Source organism: Rhipicephalus microplus, chromosome 4, assembly GCF_043290135.1.
Source record: "Rhipicephalus microplus isolate Deutch F79 chromosome 4, USDA_Rmic, whole genome shotgun sequence".
Taxonomy (NCBI): domain Eukaryota; kingdom Metazoa; phylum Arthropoda; class Arachnida; order Ixodida; family Ixodidae; genus Rhipicephalus; species Rhipicephalus microplus.
In genome coordinates this window covers 62,879,442-62,898,821 of record NC_134703.1, presented here as the reverse complement: position 1 = coordinate 62,898,821, position 19,380 = coordinate 62,879,442, and the positions used below count along the sequence as shown (strand labels likewise).

Below are 19,380 nucleotides of genomic sequence, written 5' to 3'. Positions count from 1 at the left end.
ACGGCGTCCCATTTTCAGCTCCAGCGTAAGCTTCTTGCTCGAAAAAGCTGAAAGAGGAGGTGCTGGCATTACCAAAGGAACAACGAAGCAGGCATTTCTTGGGATTTCTCCAGGATTGGGGCAATGCCATTTCTCTTCACAAGGACGACCAGGCGCGAGAAGACGTAGAAGCTACGTCGATTGCGACGAACGTCTACCTCACCCGCGTAGGCGTATAAGACGAATTGAAGTGGATCGACGCGTGAACGTGTACACCACGCACTCTGTGTGACGAGGTCAAGATTTGCCTCGTACGGGCGAAAGCGAATGCCGACTACATGACTTGGTTCGAAACGCAGATGGGCTCGATCATATGTGTACGTGCCTTCCTTGTTGCCCGAGACGCCATGCTTTCTCATTTCTCTGACAAGCAGCTGTTTCATAGGGAAAAAAAAGAAGCGTTGATGCCCCTCGTTGCGAAGGTACCAGGCAGGGACTGTTCCACAAAACATTGCTTTTGCAAAGGCATTTCACCAGTGTTGAATTTTATGCTGTAATCCGTTTCGCACGTCTTCCCAGAAGCAAGGTCTTGTTGAAAGAAACGCAGTGGTGCTCGTAGATCTACCATTGTGAATGAGGCAGTGCGAATTATAGAAATGAATTACGCTGATTGCTGAAAAAAGTCACACTGCTGCTGTCATCAGCGGAACAAGAATTGCACTGTGTGCTCGCCACAACATCGCTTAGACAAGTAAACAAAAAGGGTGCATGCAGCCAGAACACGAAACCGGTTCAATCCGCTGGCAAACTGAATGAGGCTTGCGGGGCTACAGCTGTCGCCTCTTTGACACACACACGTCACTCGGGCAATGGCGGCCGTAACTGAAGCGACACCAGGAGGACAGCCCTCAAATCGCTCGAGGGTCAAGGCCAGACGATTTGGATGCTTTACTTGTTTAGCAAGGCTCGCCTTCTTGTCAAGGACAAAACATTTCGGTCACGCCCTGATGATGGGAAGTTTTTCCGAAAGACAGTTGTTTCTTCACCCGGTGACGAAGACAGTTTCCTCAGGACCAGCAAGCTATGGGAGTCGTTATAGGCCGTTTTGCAATGTACGTTACTGACACGAAGTGGTGATAAACTGACAGATGAAACAATTTTTTTTCTTGTATATCATGCAGCCTCTGCAGATGTGTCTCACTTGAAGATGCTAAGATGCCCAATAGCTCTTGGCGTTGGGTGTGTCGCACATCATCTTAAAGAAGGCGCAACTTGGTGCGTCACGCTCGGCTCTTGCATCTTGTATCTGCCGGAGTTCTGAGAATTGATGTCGTTCATCTCTGGCGGGCCGTGTGAGCGTGGCGCAAAGGACTTCACTTGAACCTTCCTTACAGTAATGCACGTCGTTGACACGTTGGATCAAGCGCTTCCAAGGTAAAGCGTCGACCAGTACAAACAGGATACTTCTTTCGGTACAAGGACGGCAACTATCAACCAAGTGCACAAACAGGTGTTACATGCCAAGCACCGAAGAGAAAAACTTAGAAGAAGCTTCGTTTGATTGATATGTGAAGTTTAACGTCCCACAACCACCGTATGATTATGAGAGACGCCGTAGTGGAGGGATCCGAAAATTTCGACCACCTTGGGTGAACACATGTTAAGGATTGCCCTTACGGCAGCTGATTAATTAGTATTTCATGAACAAACGAGCGTTAAGTAAACAGCTTTCTGACAATAACAAGCACAATGTAAGATCGCACAACTATTGAGGCGAGAACAAACACTACCAGTCTGTCATTTGTTTATCTTGTTGAAAAAAGAAAACCTCTGAACTTGTAGCTGATCTGCAAAGTTTCATTGTAAGACTGTACTACATTACTGCGGTGTTTTTTTTTCTTTAGAGAAGTTTACGCAGCGGAACATGGTCGTTAGAATTTCATACGCGAGACGGCCTAGTTGTCTGATTCGGAGCTGCGTGCGTCTGCAGCGTACACTGCTATTTCAATCTGTCTCAAACTATTACAAGGCGTCATTGTGAAATGTGACAGTGTCGTGCTATATTTCTGGTAAAATTGTTCGCTTCTTTGATGGATACCCTGCTTTGGCAACACAATTCCCGTAGTGGGATGCTGAGGCATCTATGAAAAAGTTATATTGTATATGCGATGAGGAAGTCGTAAACTGGGGTAGAGTGCTGGAGCCGACACTTCGACAAGTGGACTTGCCTTTTTCAAGGCTCGCAAGTTTCCATCTTCCTCTTGCCTTTCAATTCGATGTGTCAGTCATATTTACAACTTGTAATAAATATTTCAGCATTCTTACTTTTCGGATACCTTCATGATGTCACGCGATAGTAATAAAAAATGTGAAATCGCTGGGAACAGTAGGACGGCAAACATTTTAAAGGAACCACGAAAACATTGGTGGGGCAACAAATCATGGCATTTTGTGTTTCAAAACAAGACTGCAGGCTATGAGCATGGTAGGTGTCCCTCGTTTCAATTTTGATGTAAGAGAATTCCAGACTACAGACATTCAAGACGTTTCAACTTTGTGCACGAAAGCTGTTACGTCGAGTGCGATCAATGTTTGCGACAGACTTCGGCAATACAACTCGTTTCCTCGAGTTATCAGAAGGACTTACTCACCAAACCAGATATTTGCGAGACAAACAAAGGTAGATGTCACGTAAAAGAACATTTGTCTGTTTCTCTGCCACCGCCCAATCTGACAACAGGCCTTGACTTAGTCTCTAGATGTGTGTTCATATTGCTCTTCGAGGCTTGTACAAGGACACAAGTCTATCAAGGTACCGACAAAGAGGCACCGATGCTGTATGGTGTCACTGTCTAATCAACAGCGATCAAAAGACGAGGACACACGGATGAATCAGAGTTGTGTGCCTTATAGCGGGCCGCTATAATTGCACCCGGTTTGTGGAGGTGGGGCAGAGAGGCGGAGGGAGGGGAAGGAGACAATTTCGTGTCTAAGTTACACAAGTGAACTTGCTGTTGGCATTATGTGTTTGCGCCCATGTCCTACCTGGCCTGATGCGCATTTTCTCTCGTGATCAACTTAGGGACAAAGATAGCATGACGAACGAAAAAAAGTGCAGATTTCTTCTGGTATACACTTGATAGTTAAGTATTATCAGTACACTAATATTTCACCATTATATTAATAAGTGATTCACTGTTCATCAGCATTACACACACACACACACACACACACACACACACACACACACACACACACACACACACACACACACACACACACACACACACACACACACACACACACACACACACACACACACACACACACACACACACACACACACACACACACACACACACACACACACACACACACACACACACACACACACACACACACACACACACACACACACACACACACACACACACACACACACACACACACACACACACACACACACACACACACACACACACACACACACACACACACACACACACACACACACACACACACACACACACACACACACACACACACACACACACACACACACACACACACACACACACACACACACACACACACACACACACACACACACACACACACACACACACACACACACACACACACACACACAGATAAATATAGCCTGGTGCTTACTATAAATAATAATGCAAAATATACAACTAGAAGTAAACTGTATCTTCAGGGGCATTTGATATGAGTATCTTTAAAAGATGCGTGAAATATATAGCTGAGGTGTAAGTTAGCCTTGATGTTGATTAGTTACATACACGCACTGATATTAAACTATTATTCAGACTAAACATTCCTTAGCCCATTTACAAATATGGCAAAAAAAAGTCTATAGTTGGCGTGCAACATAGCGAGTATACTCCCAAACACAAAGCAGAAAAATGCCTCGCAATGCTCAAAGAGGGGTGCAAAGAGAACCAAGAGGTGTCAGGTAAGTCACGCTATCAGCTTACGCGACATATTACTGAAGCGTATCACACAAGAAAGCTTGATATGTTGCGTATCTCTTTCTCTCTCTCTCTATCTCCTAAACGCGCACACACATACACACACACACACGCACACGCACACGCACACACACACGCACGTACACGAACACGCACACACACGCACGCACATGCACGCACACGCACACACACGCACACACACACATTAATAACGTACAAACACACACACACACATTAATAAATGCTGCTGAAAGTTCTGTGTTCTTCGCTAGTCCTTGTGTGTAGCGCAGTTACAGACTTTAATTATGTTCTCTCTACATGCCCAACTTTCCACCCTTCATGCAGCGTGCAGCAACGGGATACAGTCATGCTGAAAACGCAACACGATCCATCTTGCCAATCGACCTGTGGTCAGAGCGGCCACTATAGCGGACACGAACGCGCCGCTCTTCAATTAGAAACGGCCTCATTACCCTTTGTGCGCTTGCCCGCGCTCCCTGCGGTTGATGTTCACGCTTCGCTAATCAAGCTCTGCCTCACAGCTGTGGCCCGCCGCCTGCGCCGATCAAATAACATATATTCTTCGTGAACACTAGAATTGCTTGCGTTAGCAATGTAGCTACACACCTTTTTGTATAAGACAATGCTGGCAAATCATGAAAACTTCGTTAGCAGCCCGTATTAGCATATCGTTAGCACGCTCACCGGTGCTTCGCACAAACGAGGTTCTCGCGCTTTCGCAGGAGTAATTGTTTCAAGCGTGATTCCATGAAAAAAGAACGATCGTTGCCGTAGTATACGTTTTCTTTTTTTTTTTCCTTTCGTTCATTGTTCGTTGCCAGGAGGCTTGTGCCATATCGTGTGTTTAGAGTGACGTTTAATTGAAGAATAGCCATATCTTCATGCGTAAGACGTTAGCGTCCTTCAGCCCCATCACGCCGTTTGCATTTCGTCTCGACTCGAATGTTGCGAAAGGCTAAGAAATTGTGCGCTGCTGGAAGGGAGCCAGGCAAAGGAAATATGGCGCTTCTTTCGTCGTTTTCTTAGTCTTAAGAAATGGGACATCATACGCATAAAGATTTCAACGTTTTCTATGTTTTCCTGGTAGTCATGGTACCGCTCTGTTACAAACTAAAGAGTGTCAAGTCAGCATATCTGTTCTTGAACTCTTTGAGCCCATCGAACGTGGTCCTGTTTGGAGACTATATAGAGTTGCGGAGCTATCCCATTCGCCTTCCATCTGCGACTTTTGACCAGGCAATTGGAAGTTGACAACATCTATAACCATTTCCTCCTCTGCTGCTGTCTCCGGCGCCTCAAAAACTTTGGCAGGGGTACTTTGGTATGCGTTATTTATTTGCAGGCTGAACTGGTGTTCTCGGAAGGAACATGCTACGTATGTCCGCCGGGGGGTTCCGTGGTGTTGGTACATCATACTCCAAATATTATTATCGTGCTAGTCGGCTAAACTTCTTTCCTTGCAGGACATTTCATTCCCAACCTTTTGTCACCATGATCACAGTGCATAAAGCCGGCTAAGTAATTATGCTATAAATCGTTAGTTTTGTGGCGCGATCTATTTACGAGAAAATGGAACCGACGCATCTCTAGTACACGTGTCTCCACAGGAGTAGCATAAAATGTGAACTAAGAAGCTTAGTAGTAATTATTTAACGATGTAGCGTTGTCTTTCGGTAATTAGAAAAGGGTGTGACTGCTTCCCACTTTTTCGTTCATGTATAGCTTACCAATCGTTTTCCCAATCGTGTACAGTACAAAACAAAAAAAGGACAATTTACGTGTAATGCTTATTCCCCTTTTTTCTCACTTGAATGCTTGACGACCCCGCCAGGTCAACATTTTGTCTATCAGATAAACTCAAGGGAAGGTGTCTGGAAACAAAATCGGTGCTTGTTTGTGCTACGCACAAACAGCACCACTTAGCCTTTGTGTGTGTGTGTGTGTGTGTGTGTGTGTGTGTGTGTGTCGCATAGGCTTCGAATATATCGTACATTAACCGAGCTTTGCCCCATATAAGGAAGTCGTGACATCGGACACTGGACAAGCCTCACCCTTAAGCCCCTAAAAGAGAACAACTCAAAAGTGTCGGTACACATCATCGCGTGATGGTCAGTATTAATCCTATCGTAAGGTCTTCTGCGAGAGCTTCGTGTTTTTAAAGGCAAAAGCATTAGCTGCCTCTTGATAAAATACAGAAAGTGACTGCTGGCACGAGTGATGCAGAAAATCAATATGTGATTGGGTCACCCTATATCTTCGTCATGGTGACAGAGATAGCCAACATTTGTGACGTCGCTGTGACGTAACATGACGTCGTTGCCATAGCTGATGCAACCGCGGAGGCACGTGAGGCGCGGTAAGCATGCAGCGCTTCCGACAATTCAGGCAATGCCAAACCAGTTTACTAGCAGAAAACTTGCAAGGGTGATGTATCAATAATTATCGATAAGAAATGAATTAAACATTTATTTGTATATTGAATTGTCTACAAAGACGTCACGGTGAAATGAAACTTGGTCTGACGGAGCTATATACACCTGCAGGTTACGTACTCGGCGAGATTGGTGATGCGTTGCGCGAACTTTTTTCTTCTTTTAGCTGTTGTTTTGAGGCTCCAAGCGCTACGCATATCTTGCACGTGCCCGTGTTTATCCTGGCGACGAAAGGGAGCTATCAGCGGCAGACCGTTGTCGAGTGACGGTGCCCTTGATAGAGGCGGCCAAACAAGCAGTCGATGACCCACTCGGCCGGCGGCGCGCCGGACTTCCCGCGATAATCGAAGCGACGCGCGATGAGGGCCGTTTCCGGCAATTCGGTGCGTATATACTACACGCGCGCGACACCGGTGCTACCGTCTCGTACATCCGACGCCGTAACAATCCAAGGTCGGAAGCGGGAGGTCACGCCTAGTTTGGAGGAGGAGGAGGAATGAAGATTTCAATCAAGCAGGCGACCGAGGTTCCCGTCGCTGGTGTCGCCGAAAGTTGCAAACAAACGCGGCCGAACGACAGTGACAGTCATAATTGTTAGACTATCTGGCGTTCTTTTTTTAGGTACGCATAAATCAAAGTGCACGACCTCATGCCTGCTAAATGCGGCCGCCAAGGCTGGGAATCGTTCTACAGTTCAGCTGCGCGACTGTTCAATGCAGGGCAGTGTTTTAAGATAACAAAACCAATGGGCCCACGGTGCATTTATCAATATGGTAAATCGTAGGCGTGTTCAAAAATATCGAGCGCCAAAGGCTCGCGAAGCTTGTGGTCGACCTGTGCACTCTACTGTCACGCAGCAACTAGAACTACAGCCCGATAATGGAGGCTAAATGAGGAGTACACTAAATGGACAGCCTGTCGTGAGACATGGCCGTTTGGAAATTTAAATGGCAACCTACGATTTGGTCATTTCATCTTTCGTGTAGGCTTATGTGTCGTTAGTGGCCGTCCAGGTGGCAGGGAACTTGAAACCATTCGCGAACCGATCGGGAAGCTGAGTGAAAATGGCTTACTATTTTGTTCTAATCATGTACATGATAAATTTTGTTTTACGGTACATGAAAGCTGAAGGAGAATAGTAAAGTATTGTTAACCTTTGTTGAAGCACCGATAGATTTAGACAGCACAGCGGAAACTTCTCTCTTCAGATATGGTAGGCACCCTTTAAAAATCGCTTTAATTTTAATCGATCCGTTCATGAGAAGTTACGACAATCTTAATGAAGGTGTTTCTCCTTTACTGCGTAGAAGTATGATTGGATAGCATGCGCGCGAGAAAAAGAATAGGTGATCGCATTGCTTGTTCATCACCACAAGCGTAATTAACGGTACACGGGAATTAGTTCTTGCCACAAGAAATACACTCGCCATAATTTACTAACACCAAAACGCATTGCACTTAACATAAAAAAAATTTTGCTGTATCAGGCCGCTGGAAACTTCAATACGGGGAAGCTGATGTTAAACGCTTGCAAGCAGGAACCACGCACAGCATACTGCTATGACAATGGATGCACAACTAAAGAATAAAACAATCTTGGTCCTCTCGTAGCCGATCGTGACTTTTTGTGCCCAATACACAACGCCCTCAAGAGAGACGGGAAATAGTTTTTTCTCTTCTGACTGGTCACAAAAAAAAAACAAGCAAACGAAATCATTTTAATGCGTGAAAGGCTTGCGAAAATGTGGTCCTCAAAAAGGAGTGCTATCACCTCTTTTCCGCCACCTCTTATAATGCTTTTTTTTTCAACGTAAATAAAAAAGCGTATATCAGTTTGCCGCATGAACACTGGTCTGATATTGTGACTGCGATAAAGTGTGGGAATGGAATAACTGTCACTCGCACGTAGCGATTGCCTTTACAGCATGTGCGTTTTCCAAACAAGCTAAACGAGCTATACCATCACATCGCTCGCCCCCGTTTCGTACCATACAGCCAGCTGACTGCTTTCCCCCGTCTACCAGAAACAAACGTTCTTTAATCGTTTCGTTTTTCTATGCAGTAACTGTTTCGAAACAAACAATGTTGCTAAGGGCGTTGCAGAGTCATACGTTTCGCAGTTACGTGCATCTCAGCCTTGCCAATATATTTATCCGTGCTTGAAACGAGCTGTCAAACAAAGCGCATGAGGCAGCCATTCGCACGGAGGTTCAAATTTAAAGACGAATGAGTAAAGCTGAGCTGCCATTCCTTTTGCCCTTCTGCGAACGTGCTTTGCCGTGAAAGCTGACGCGCGCCTGGTACGCCCTCGCGATTCTTCCTCGGCCCGTATCGCAGGTACGTGTTCGTTGCGACACACTGCGTTAAACCTCCAGCCGTGTTTTCGTTAAAGTCCCGGCACCTCTGGTGCTTTTTTTCCTTGTTTTTTCTTCCCGCGTCCAGGCCTTTTTTTGCTTCAAGGGCGAAACGAGCGCTGCTGACCGGCAAGTGCTAAGTGCTGAAGGGGCAATTTATTTCGGGCGCCACACCAAACGGCGTGATTTTAAGCGCAACCTTTCATTTCTCGGTGCGGTCCGCGTACCCTCCAGCCCTTCTTCTCTGAAGAGAAATAATAATTTAAAAAGAAGCCCCAAAGGAAGGGGTTAGAGAATCCACTCCAGCGGCGTTCCGACGTGTAAACAGGTTTTGGACACGAACATTATGTATGCTTTGTGTTTGTGCGCACTCGCATCCGCACTCCGAAAGGTGCGAGGTCTGAAGACAGTAATACAAGAAGTGGCGTATTCTGTGGGTAGGATGATGGCTAAAGAACATCGAGTGGTTGACAAGCTGCTGCTTAACAGTAGCAACTGAATCAACAACCAAATTATTTCAACTAGATTTATCGACGAATACTAACACAACGCTAGTTGACCCATCAGATTTAGCCACTACTGCAGCGTTTACGTAATGATGTTCCTTCATCAATACTATGACAGCGCTAGTCGACGCGCCAGATTTCGCGTTACTATGTCGTTCACGTCATGATGTCCCTGGAAAGCAGTCAGACAGATGGGAAAACCCCGATTTCCGACGGCACACACTGAACACAACTGTACGGGCGGCCAAGATGGCCAGGGTAGGGACATCGACAGTTATAGAATGCAAATGGGATTGGTGGTCGCATTCCAGCGAGCGGTAAACATGTCCAGTCGCCAGAGGAGATAGAAAAGGCAAGAAAAGAGAGACATGCATGGCTTCCGTGGCTGGACGAGTCGTGCAGGAGTACGTGAGTGACAGGAGTGGGGGAGAAGTCCTAAGGAGGAGACCATCCGGGAACTCACCTGTGCCGCCGCACCCGCCGCAGTCTCGACTAGTGAGCTTCTGGCGCTCGGGTGTCGGCCGGCGGCACGTGCGGGAAGCCCCGACCGCCACACGCGCACACACCTCCCCGCTGCCCCGCAGGAACAACTGCTGCCAGGGGCGCCCCCCGACGGAGACCTCGGCGGGACGCCTCGAACGGCGGTGGCGGCGGAAGCAACGGAGGCGATAAGACGCCGCGACGAAGGTTGGCGAGGGCACCAGCCCAGGTGAGCAGCCAGCGGGCTGCGGCCAACGGGACTTCGCCAGTGGGTCAACGGTCGTTGGGCTCACTACTTTGTTACGCGCACCAACATCAAACGGAGCGAGGTTTTGTGACAACGGTGCTCTAACACCCGTAGTGGTGGCTGTTTAAAGGCCAAGAGCCTTCTGTGGGGCCAGCATCGACGATCACTACAATGCCTCACTATCTTCGGCCACTGAGTTGGAGTTGGAATGCTTTGTTTAGTATCATGTATCGCAACATCAATTCATTGTAATCGCTCCTCTCTTTTCCAAAGTTGCCGTACTATGTGAGCATTGGGTGTGGTAAAAAAAAGAGTCCTGGAAACCAGTTGAGGGAGCATCGATTCATAATTGGAAATCGGTGCTCTCATTCCTTTTATACTGTTACCATCTTGTGCATTCTGCCTCAAGTCGGAAAAGAGATGAGAAGGAAAACGTTCTTTGGCAGTGATCCACGTTTTTTACTCGAATAAGAACAGAAAATTAGCGCTGCTTGCGCTAAATCGAGCATGGTTGGGTCACAGCAGAACTGGTGGGTACCTGGATAGTCTTGGCTTGGCGAAGATTTTACCCGTCCACATCTTTTCTTCCAGCTACACTATACATGACTATGCTTGCTCCCCTGTTTTGCATTTATAGTTCTTTCTATTTCTTTCGCTCTCTCCCTGTTCTTTTCTATCTTTTTCTCTTTTCCTTTATTCTCTCCTCTTTCCCTTTCTCATTCTGTGTATTTCACTCTCTCTGTAATCGTTCTCTCGCCTTTATATTTTTCTTCTTTTAAGTTTCTATCTATTTCTTTCATTGTCTGTGCTCTTGTTCTTCCATTCATCCTCTTTTTACTCATTTCTACTATCACATTTCTCCTCATCGTCATATTTCCCTGTCCTACCACTTTGATATTCTATATTATAGAAAGCTATGCTACCCTCTACTAGCGTACCAAGATATATGACCGATTGGTTACAACGCTCGCCTTTGGATCATGGGTACGCGGATTCAAATCTCGCCTCTCCACAATTTTTTCTTTCTCTTTTCGTCTTAGCACTCGATATATTGTACATCAGAGTCATTTCGCTGCAGGCTGGAAAAAATAGCACACGTGTTCTGGAAGAGAAGCAAAATCGGACGAAGATAAAGAAGAGGACAGAGAGAGCGTGTGCTGGTTTGCCATGATGGTACTAGTTTGCCTTTTACTACACTCGTTGAAAAACTTTTTCTAACTGCGCGATAAGGCGTAAGCACCAGTAAGGAAGCATTCAGAACACCACGAACGCAGACTGCAAACTGCCCAGCCGCGGTGGTCTGTTGACTAAGGCACTCGGCTGTTGACCTGCAGGTCGCGGTATAGAATCCCGGTTGCGACGGCTGCATTTTCGATGGAGGCGAAAATGCTGTATGCCCGTGCGCTCAGATTTGGGTTCACGTTAGAAAATCCCAGGTGGTCCAAATTTCTGAAGCCCTTCATTACGGCGTGTCTCATAGTTATATTGTAGCGTAGTGTTGTGGTCACTACTTGGACGCCGCCGCGGAGAGTATCAACACATACACACAACAGATCCATAGATTTTCTCCAGAACTGAATTATTTGGTTAAAACACTTCTGATGGACGTTGTACGCACTTGTACGGTACATAACTGGGACAACTTTGCGCACCACACGCTGCGAACTGCTCTCGTGGCGTCCACTGTGCAACTCTCCCCCGGCTCCCCTGGCAGCATCCCGAGAGGCAGCCCGGAAACGAAACCGGAAAGCACCACACAAAATGTCTCCATTGACGACTCTCTACCTGCGTAGCAGCCCTCGTACGAGGAAGCTTCCTTGCAGGAAGATTCCTACGAGCACAACAAAGCCGGTGCTAGCACCACAACCCTACTCTTAGGTGACTCCGCGGACGAGCCCCCTTAGGGAGACTTGTTTTCTCAGGACAAAATAGAGTTCACTTCAGTCAGTCACTCCGCGACATTGGAACGAGCCAAAAGTAAAAAAAAGTTACATCAATGTTTACGCTACAATATGGTGGTATTGGGACGTTAAACCCCACATATTAATCAGTCAGCAGAATGCAATCTGTTTATTTTCTGGTAAGCAAAGAGTAGATATTTCAAGCAGGAACCTATACACGAGACCAATTTTTGAATTTCGCATGTACCGACAAAAATACTGCCATTGCTAACTAAGAGTGCAGCCCGAAATAGCGGCCAAACGCACACCGAAAGCATGACAGTAATCTCGCTGAGCTTTGCGGATGTAAAGAAGCAAACAACGGAAGAAAAACTTTACAAAAAAACAATGAAACACAAGCAATGAACCAACTATCCAGAACGCAATTTTGCTAAAAACAGCAAACCTCAAGCATATAAAATGTAATGCAGTAAAGACAGACAGGAAACTTTGTTAAGGTCGTGAGGAGCCGGCCAGGGGACCCAGAGTAAGCACTGGTGTGGTATCATAAACGAGCACTGCGAAGCTGTACGAACTCCACAACATGACTCATCTGGGTAGCGTGGTTTGGCCTATAGCGACTACAGAGTTACATCTCAATACGCCTAACATGCCCAAACCTCGATGCATTTCTCAAGCACTTTAAACGCTTGTTTGAAGCAAGCTATGGTAGCATCAGGAGGAATCGAATTTTAGATGCGGAAGCATCTTATACACTCGCCTTGTAGTGCGCCGTCCGCGCCGTCCGCGCCGTCCGCACCGCTTCTCGAACATTCGACAGCTAACGCGCGCGCATGCGCCGTCGCGCCGTCGCCCACTCTTCCACCATCTGTGCATCCCTTCCTCCTCTACACACCGCGCGCGCTTCACTCCTCCACCATCTGTGCACCCTTCCTCCTCTACACACCGCGTTCGACATCTACAATTCTCCTGATTCTCCAGTGGACGCGCATGTGGCGTCGCGCTTCGAGAACATTCAACAGCTGACAGTGCATGCGCCGTCGTGCTGTATATATACTCAAGGTCGGCGCTCGCTCGCTCGCTCAGTTGCCGCTCGTCGGTTGGTTTGTACGGCGCGTCGACGTCCAAGGTCGCGGTGAAATGAATTCCAACGAATCCACAAACACAATTATCGACGTCCCTTCGACCAGCGCCGTCCTTTCGCATACGTGTGTACGTGTTCACTCATTTAACACCCCCTCCTACAACCACGTTAGCCAATTTAGCCATCGACCCAAGTAAGTCGCAATTTAACACCCCATTTCACAACCACGTTAACCAATTTAGCCATCGACCCAAGTAAGTCGCACTTTAACACCCCGTTAACCAATTATATGCTCCGCATCCTCCTCAGTGTTCCCCCGAGGGAAGCTGCGGGCAATTTTTTTTCACTAGCGTCTTGTACACCAACAAAACAACAGGGCAAAATGGCACTTCTATTGCACATTTGCACTGCTTCAAGTTTGCTTGTACCTGCCCTTTTGCTCGTAAGGGTGTAACCATTGTGGTTCAACGTTTAGTTGAAATTATTTCAAGCGAGAATTTCTTCCTTACAAACTTCGTACTCACGCATACTATTCATGGCACTAAATGGAACAACAACAAATTAACTGGCTAATGTTCAGTGTTCCGTTCCACGTGTCGGCTTTTTTTTTTCTTTTCGGCAATTTTGACACAATTTTCTCGGCAACAACTGCCGAGAAAATTGTCTCACACATTTCTCGGCTGCTACTGTCGTCGTGTGCGTACATTACTAGCTTCCGTTTTTTTTTCATTGCTTTTTAAAATTTTTCTCCCTTTCTTCCTCCTTCCGCGTAATGTAGAAAACTTGATACAGCCTGGTCAACTTCCCTGACTGTCCTTTGTTTCTCTATCTTGTATTACCGTTGCAAGGCATCTCTAGAGTGTACTGTTGGCCACAGATGTTTGCGGGATGTGCAATGTGTGGCGGAGTGACGGCACAGTGCATTGCTGCGCCTCCCAGAATAACACGACGTGGTTTTGAGGCTATTGGCCCCGGCCTCCGTGATTAGCTCCGGCAACGACACCCCGGCAACAGCGCGTCGGCGCAGCTAATCGCGGAAGCCTGTGCGTCAATGCAGTTTTCCGTCACTCTGCCACGCACTGCTCATAGCGCAAGATTTTGCGGCCGACAGTAGGCGCAGCAGATCTTCATTGTAATGAAAGTTCAGTCAGGCTAAAGCTTGTCACGATGAGCGAGTGCAGTTCCAAGCTTCTGTAAAAAACACAAACATATAACAAAGAACAATATTGAGGAAAGAAGGGCCGAGGAGTTCATAGTGAAATACTTTTCTTCGACCTAGATGCCCCAATGCTGCACCTTAGTTTCAACGAAGAAAGGAAGGACGCTATCACACCAACTTTCGTATCCCAAACTTACGCATTGCTTGACATAAAATCGCCTGCACGCAACGGAGTACTTTCCCCGCTGCATGGCCGAGGTCCTTGAACGTGCGATGAAGTCTCAATGAGACGCCGCCGAGCTGATACGATCATTCTACTTTTTTGTAATTTTTACTTGCTCCGTGTGATGTCTGATCGATCGACACCAAATCAAATAGGCCTGTGCTCGCACCACGAATAACAAACGTTATTTTGTCGAAACTACTTGAAAGTTTCAATAATTATTGTATTTTATTCAGGAGCAATTCGGTGATGCAGCGAACATAACATGCCTGACAAGTGCTGGATAGAAACACGCGGATCACGTGACTGCGCTGTGCTGGTGGTGTCGGACAGCAACACGTTTTGATATTTCCCCTGCGTACGATGTTGTCTATGCGGTAATACACTCACTTGCGATAATGTGTGTGTGCGTACGGGCTGTTATTTTTGTCCCAAACCTTTGTCGTGCTCCCCCGCACAAAAGTAGTTTAATTATTCTTGTATAGTGTCTTTGCCGGAGGGGCCACGGTCAGAACGATCGGTATTCTTCATAAGCACGTTTGTGGTGGTGTTTGAGGTTGCGCTTTCCGGCTGGCGGTATTCATTGATTGAGCAAAGCAAAATATATTGGTAAAAAAAACAATATGTAGAACGTAATACAGAGTTGGTGTTGTAACAAGATTCTGGAGAAAAGAAATAAGGTGAAGAAAACACAGGCGTAATGCTATGCCATGTAGCAGATGACGTAGAGCTATGCTGTGTTTGGTTGTGCTCCGCTCTCCGCGAAATTCTTCAAGTTGAAGTCTTCTAGAGCAGCGCTTGGCCCTTACAGCAGGCATCACGTGTAGCCTGAGATAACTGGACAAAGGCAGTGTCCAACGAGCGTAGTGTCCTGCTTGAGCCTCTGCTGTAAATGTCTGGCGTCTACGTCGAACGTATCCTGTGACAAAGACCCTCTTCAAGCGCGCTCCCGAATCTGAAGCCACAATACCGAGGACTACGAAGGGTGACTCTTAGATATCAATTGCTGTTTCATAATGTGAATAAAATGGCTGTCCGTACGCTGATATATAAATTAGGTGATAATATTATGAAGAGATCAAACCCAGACAGCTGATTTAAAAAAATACATTGATGTGTTAAAGACAATCACCTGTAAAAGGCTGGGTGAATACTTGTCGCCACCCGTTTGAGAAGTAATTTCATATAAACCATTTCCGTGAGTGTCCGTCTTACACGCAAGGTGTTTGGTGTGAATGAAACAAAGTAGTCAGAAAACAAACTGGTGATCTTTATTTTTTTCACGAGCGTGGAACTTGGTCGTCTCATTCTTTCAAGCCTTTCCTCTTGTTGTATGTACTTTTCACTTCCTGGCTGGGAACACTTGGGTGAAGCTTCGAGCAGCTTGCTTGTGGGTGCCATGACTGGTGGGACATCCGCTGCGCATGTGCAAAAGAAGTTAAAAGCTTCCTTATTATCACCCACACCTTGCAAACGCCGCCTTGACTTTTTGATTGCTTTGAATGCTTAGTCTTTTATAATTGATAGTTTCAAAGTAGTTTTTCTATCTCTGTTATTCTAAATTTACAGGCTGTAGCAGCCACGGCCACCAGTGTATAACCAGGGGTGGCGGTGATACACCGAGCACCACCACCCTCACCGCTCTCCGCGAAACTTCTTAATTATTATCTGCGCACAGGCGCACACAACACGCACACGCACGCACGTACACCAACATGCATAAAGTTCACAAACGAACATACATAAAGGACTGCTCTCTGTCCGATTTCGTACTTAGTTTTTCTTCGTGATTAATTTATCGGAGGCGCCATGCCAATACGAACCCGATGAAACGTGGTACATTTGGGAAATGTATAGGGAACGTGGCACAGTTTAATTTATCTTTACAGTTGTCCCCAGAAGTGGACGAGCAAGGCGAACGCGAGCATTAGGTTATGACATGTGGCAGATGTGATGGCGTTGGTGTTGGTGGTAACCGGACATGTTACTTGTTTCATAGTTATAGGGAGGTGTGCTCTGTTTTCTAAGGAAATGGAATAAACATGGTAAATAAAAGATGCAAACGAAAAGCTTGATAATCTACAACTGGGCCATTCTATGCAATTATTATTATTATTATTATTATTATTATTATTATTATTATTATTATTATTATTATTATTATTATTATTATTATTATTATTGTCATCATCATTCAAAATGGATGACAGATCTTTCTTTCCCGTAAAGCTAATCAAAGTACACGTGTTTGTACAATGTTCCTGACAGCTTGCCGGGTGGGGGCATGGCAGCGGCTACGTAACGTTGGTCTTGACAGCCACGTAGTCAAGGTAATGTCTGCACGGTGATTCAGGCGCACTTCATGGGGGCCCTCAGTTTGCCGTATGTTTTTTTTTAACGCTATCGTACACTTTGCCGGGGCGTCTGCTCCACACGCTGACGACCAGCTAAGTACCCGTAGTCTGTCCCATCGAGTGACCCTTCAGCCCGTTGCGCCACAGCAGCGAAACAATGGAGGACGTAAAACAAGTTTGCTGCGCGCCTCTTGAAAAGGGCTGTCCAATCCTTTACTTTCTAAGTGAGTTTTTACCTTAACCAGACGAGGAGGTACAGGCGACCTTGAACAAGATGTGACGCTTCTGTGAGCGAGAAAGTCCTCCTCAGCTCTTATTGTGCTCACTATTGATGTGCTTAGCTGCGCCCAGGGCGAAGGTGGATGCGGAGAGGGGTTCGTGGAAGTCAGTGGGCGCGAGTGAGGTGAGGTCACGGCCGGTGGACCACTGTCATAACGTCACGCCATAGTGTACAGGCGCCCGCCATAAAGTGATCCTGCTGCGTAGAACGCAAATAGGTGCGCGCTAACGACCGACAGGCGCTGTCTCTCGTTGCGTTTCGGCGGTCGCTCCCTATACGTCGCCGTGAATGGCGTCGTGTTTTTTTTTTTTTTTTGCCACCGATAGACCAGACCAGTAGGCCGTGAGCAATCATTCCAGCAATTTGCTGCGCTTCCGCGTGCTATCACCTGAACGCGTGCAGACGCGTACGCATGAATTTACGTACGCGATGAGTTCGACGTGAGTTTGGTTGGCTAGAATAGCGTCAAGGAGGTGAGCTTTAGCTACATTTTGTCAGAAAACTGCGGAGTAGTAACTCTATCTGCATGCAGATTCAAGAGATGGTGAGTGCTTGTATGACGGGACGTGTGTTACTGGTGACAAGAAGCTTAGGTATCAGCCTCAGCGAGCTGTAATCGGCATGAATGCCTCTTCTATTGCCATTGAGTTATTGGTTACAGTACGTCATTTTCGGGACGCAGGACTCCCAGGAAGTTTCGCTTCGCAGCACCGCGCTAGGTGCAGCCCATTGACAGAATGGATTTCACAAAGCTGGGGTGGAGTCAGAAAAGTTTTTCTGAATGGTAGGGCGCATAAGGTGGGATGGGGGTTAAATTACTTTTTATGTAGGTTCTTGCGGGTGTGTGTTTGTATGTGTGCGTGTATATATACTCATGCAAAATCGAAAATTTTTGTTGAATCTGAAGCCTCTTCCCCAGCCTCCTGTTTTCCTGACTTTGTGCACGACGCTTTGTGGAACAGTGTAATCGCGACGCGTATAAAGAGGACCACGTCCACTGAACGTGCATGTACTTCGAATTTACGCAAACATCGAGTGTTTGTGACGTGGTGACTCATCCAACATTATAACCCGCATAGAGGATTAACCATTCGTTGGCGAAATATGATGTCCAGGAGTTCCGGAAAGCTTGACGTGTGTAGACTTCAAACTGATGCTTGCACAACGTTTTGGTTTTGACTGTAAACGTGAAGCAAGGCTGCTTCACCTGGAGTCAGAAAGCATGGCCGAGCGCGTCATCACGGTGGAGAGCGAATTTCTGGGAAAGAAGGAGGCAAGCGAAGAAGCACCACTTTCCTGGTGTGACGGATACAACATTTCATTATGCGATGAAAAGTGCACTGATGAATGGTCAGAGAAAATGTATCTTTCGCACAAGTGTGGTCACAACTTAAGTACAAGGTTGAGGAAGCCACAAGGAAAGTTCCGAATACTATTAGCCAGACGTTCACGATTTCCCTTTTCCGGGTCAATATAGAGCTCAGTTTTGAAATCGCCTTGTAGACTTGTCCAGATATTTGAAGGAAAATGACTTCATTGCCACATAGATACGAACAGAACATATTGAAACAGCAAATACGGCGGAATAAAAGCTGCATATAGGCAGCTTTTATCCTTTTACATATTTGTACAGCTCATCGTGATGAAGTGGATAATCTGTTTCTTAAGACCCGTTCCATTCTGCGTTTCGAGACTTCGAGATGGCTAGTTCTACAGTTCTATGTACAGGTGTGCTCAAAGGTCCCGAGGCCGCACTACCATAAGATTACATTGCATAGCAGCCTGGGGCTTCTGAATACAGTGGCATAGCCAGGAAATGGCACATCGGGACTGTGCGCCCCCCCCCCCCCCCCCCGGAAAACTTTATCTGCCATAGCCCAAAACGACATTCGACGTTATCTGCCTCCCTGGCGGTCCTTCATCCCCCAACCCCCCCATCCCCCCAAGAATGTTCTGTCTGAATCCCTGCCTCTGTACGTAGTTGCGCGACCCTGAAGCAGTTTGCGCTTCGCACGTTGAGTTACACGAGCAGGATGAAACTAGTCAGGACGATTACGAGAATTTCATTTCCAATAGACCTTTCAAATCAATATACATTTTCGATGGACATTTGATATGTAATAAAAATTAGATATAAAATAGAATGAATCACTCAATGACACGCATAAGTTAACGTTGAGTGGCCTGTGCAGCGCGAAATAAAACAAAGTCTACAAAGAAGCACACACGGACAGCACTGCCCGCGCGTGATTTTTATCGGCCGTGTTGTATTTCACCCTTTATAAGTTGATTCAAAATGATTGAAGACTAACTAGCCCGGCTGTCATTCCTGTTTATGAATTCACACGGCTGACATTCGCCGGTG

General features: G+C 46.5%; 2 protein-coding genes across 2 annotated transcripts in view; both read right to left on the bottom strand.

The window, feature by feature from the left end:
* LOC119172699 (transmembrane protease serine 9) overlaps positions 1-9,896 on the bottom strand; it is a 114,206-nt gene extending 104,310 nt beyond the window's left edge. Inside the window, exon 1 of the mRNA XM_075893084.1 lies at positions 9,751-9,896. The gene's annotated coding sequence lies outside the window, so the exon portion shown is untranslated. The remainder of the gene's footprint in view (positions 1-9,750) is intronic.
* Positions 9,897-15,630: 5,734 nt separating this feature from the next.
* Positions 15,631-19,380, bottom strand: part of LOC142814293 (trypsin-like) — a 36,740-nt gene continuing 32,990 nt past the window's right edge. The window contains exon 7 of the mRNA XM_075892880.1: positions 15,631-15,799. The gene's annotated coding sequence lies outside the window, so the exon portion shown is untranslated. The remainder of the gene's footprint in view (positions 15,800-19,380) is intronic.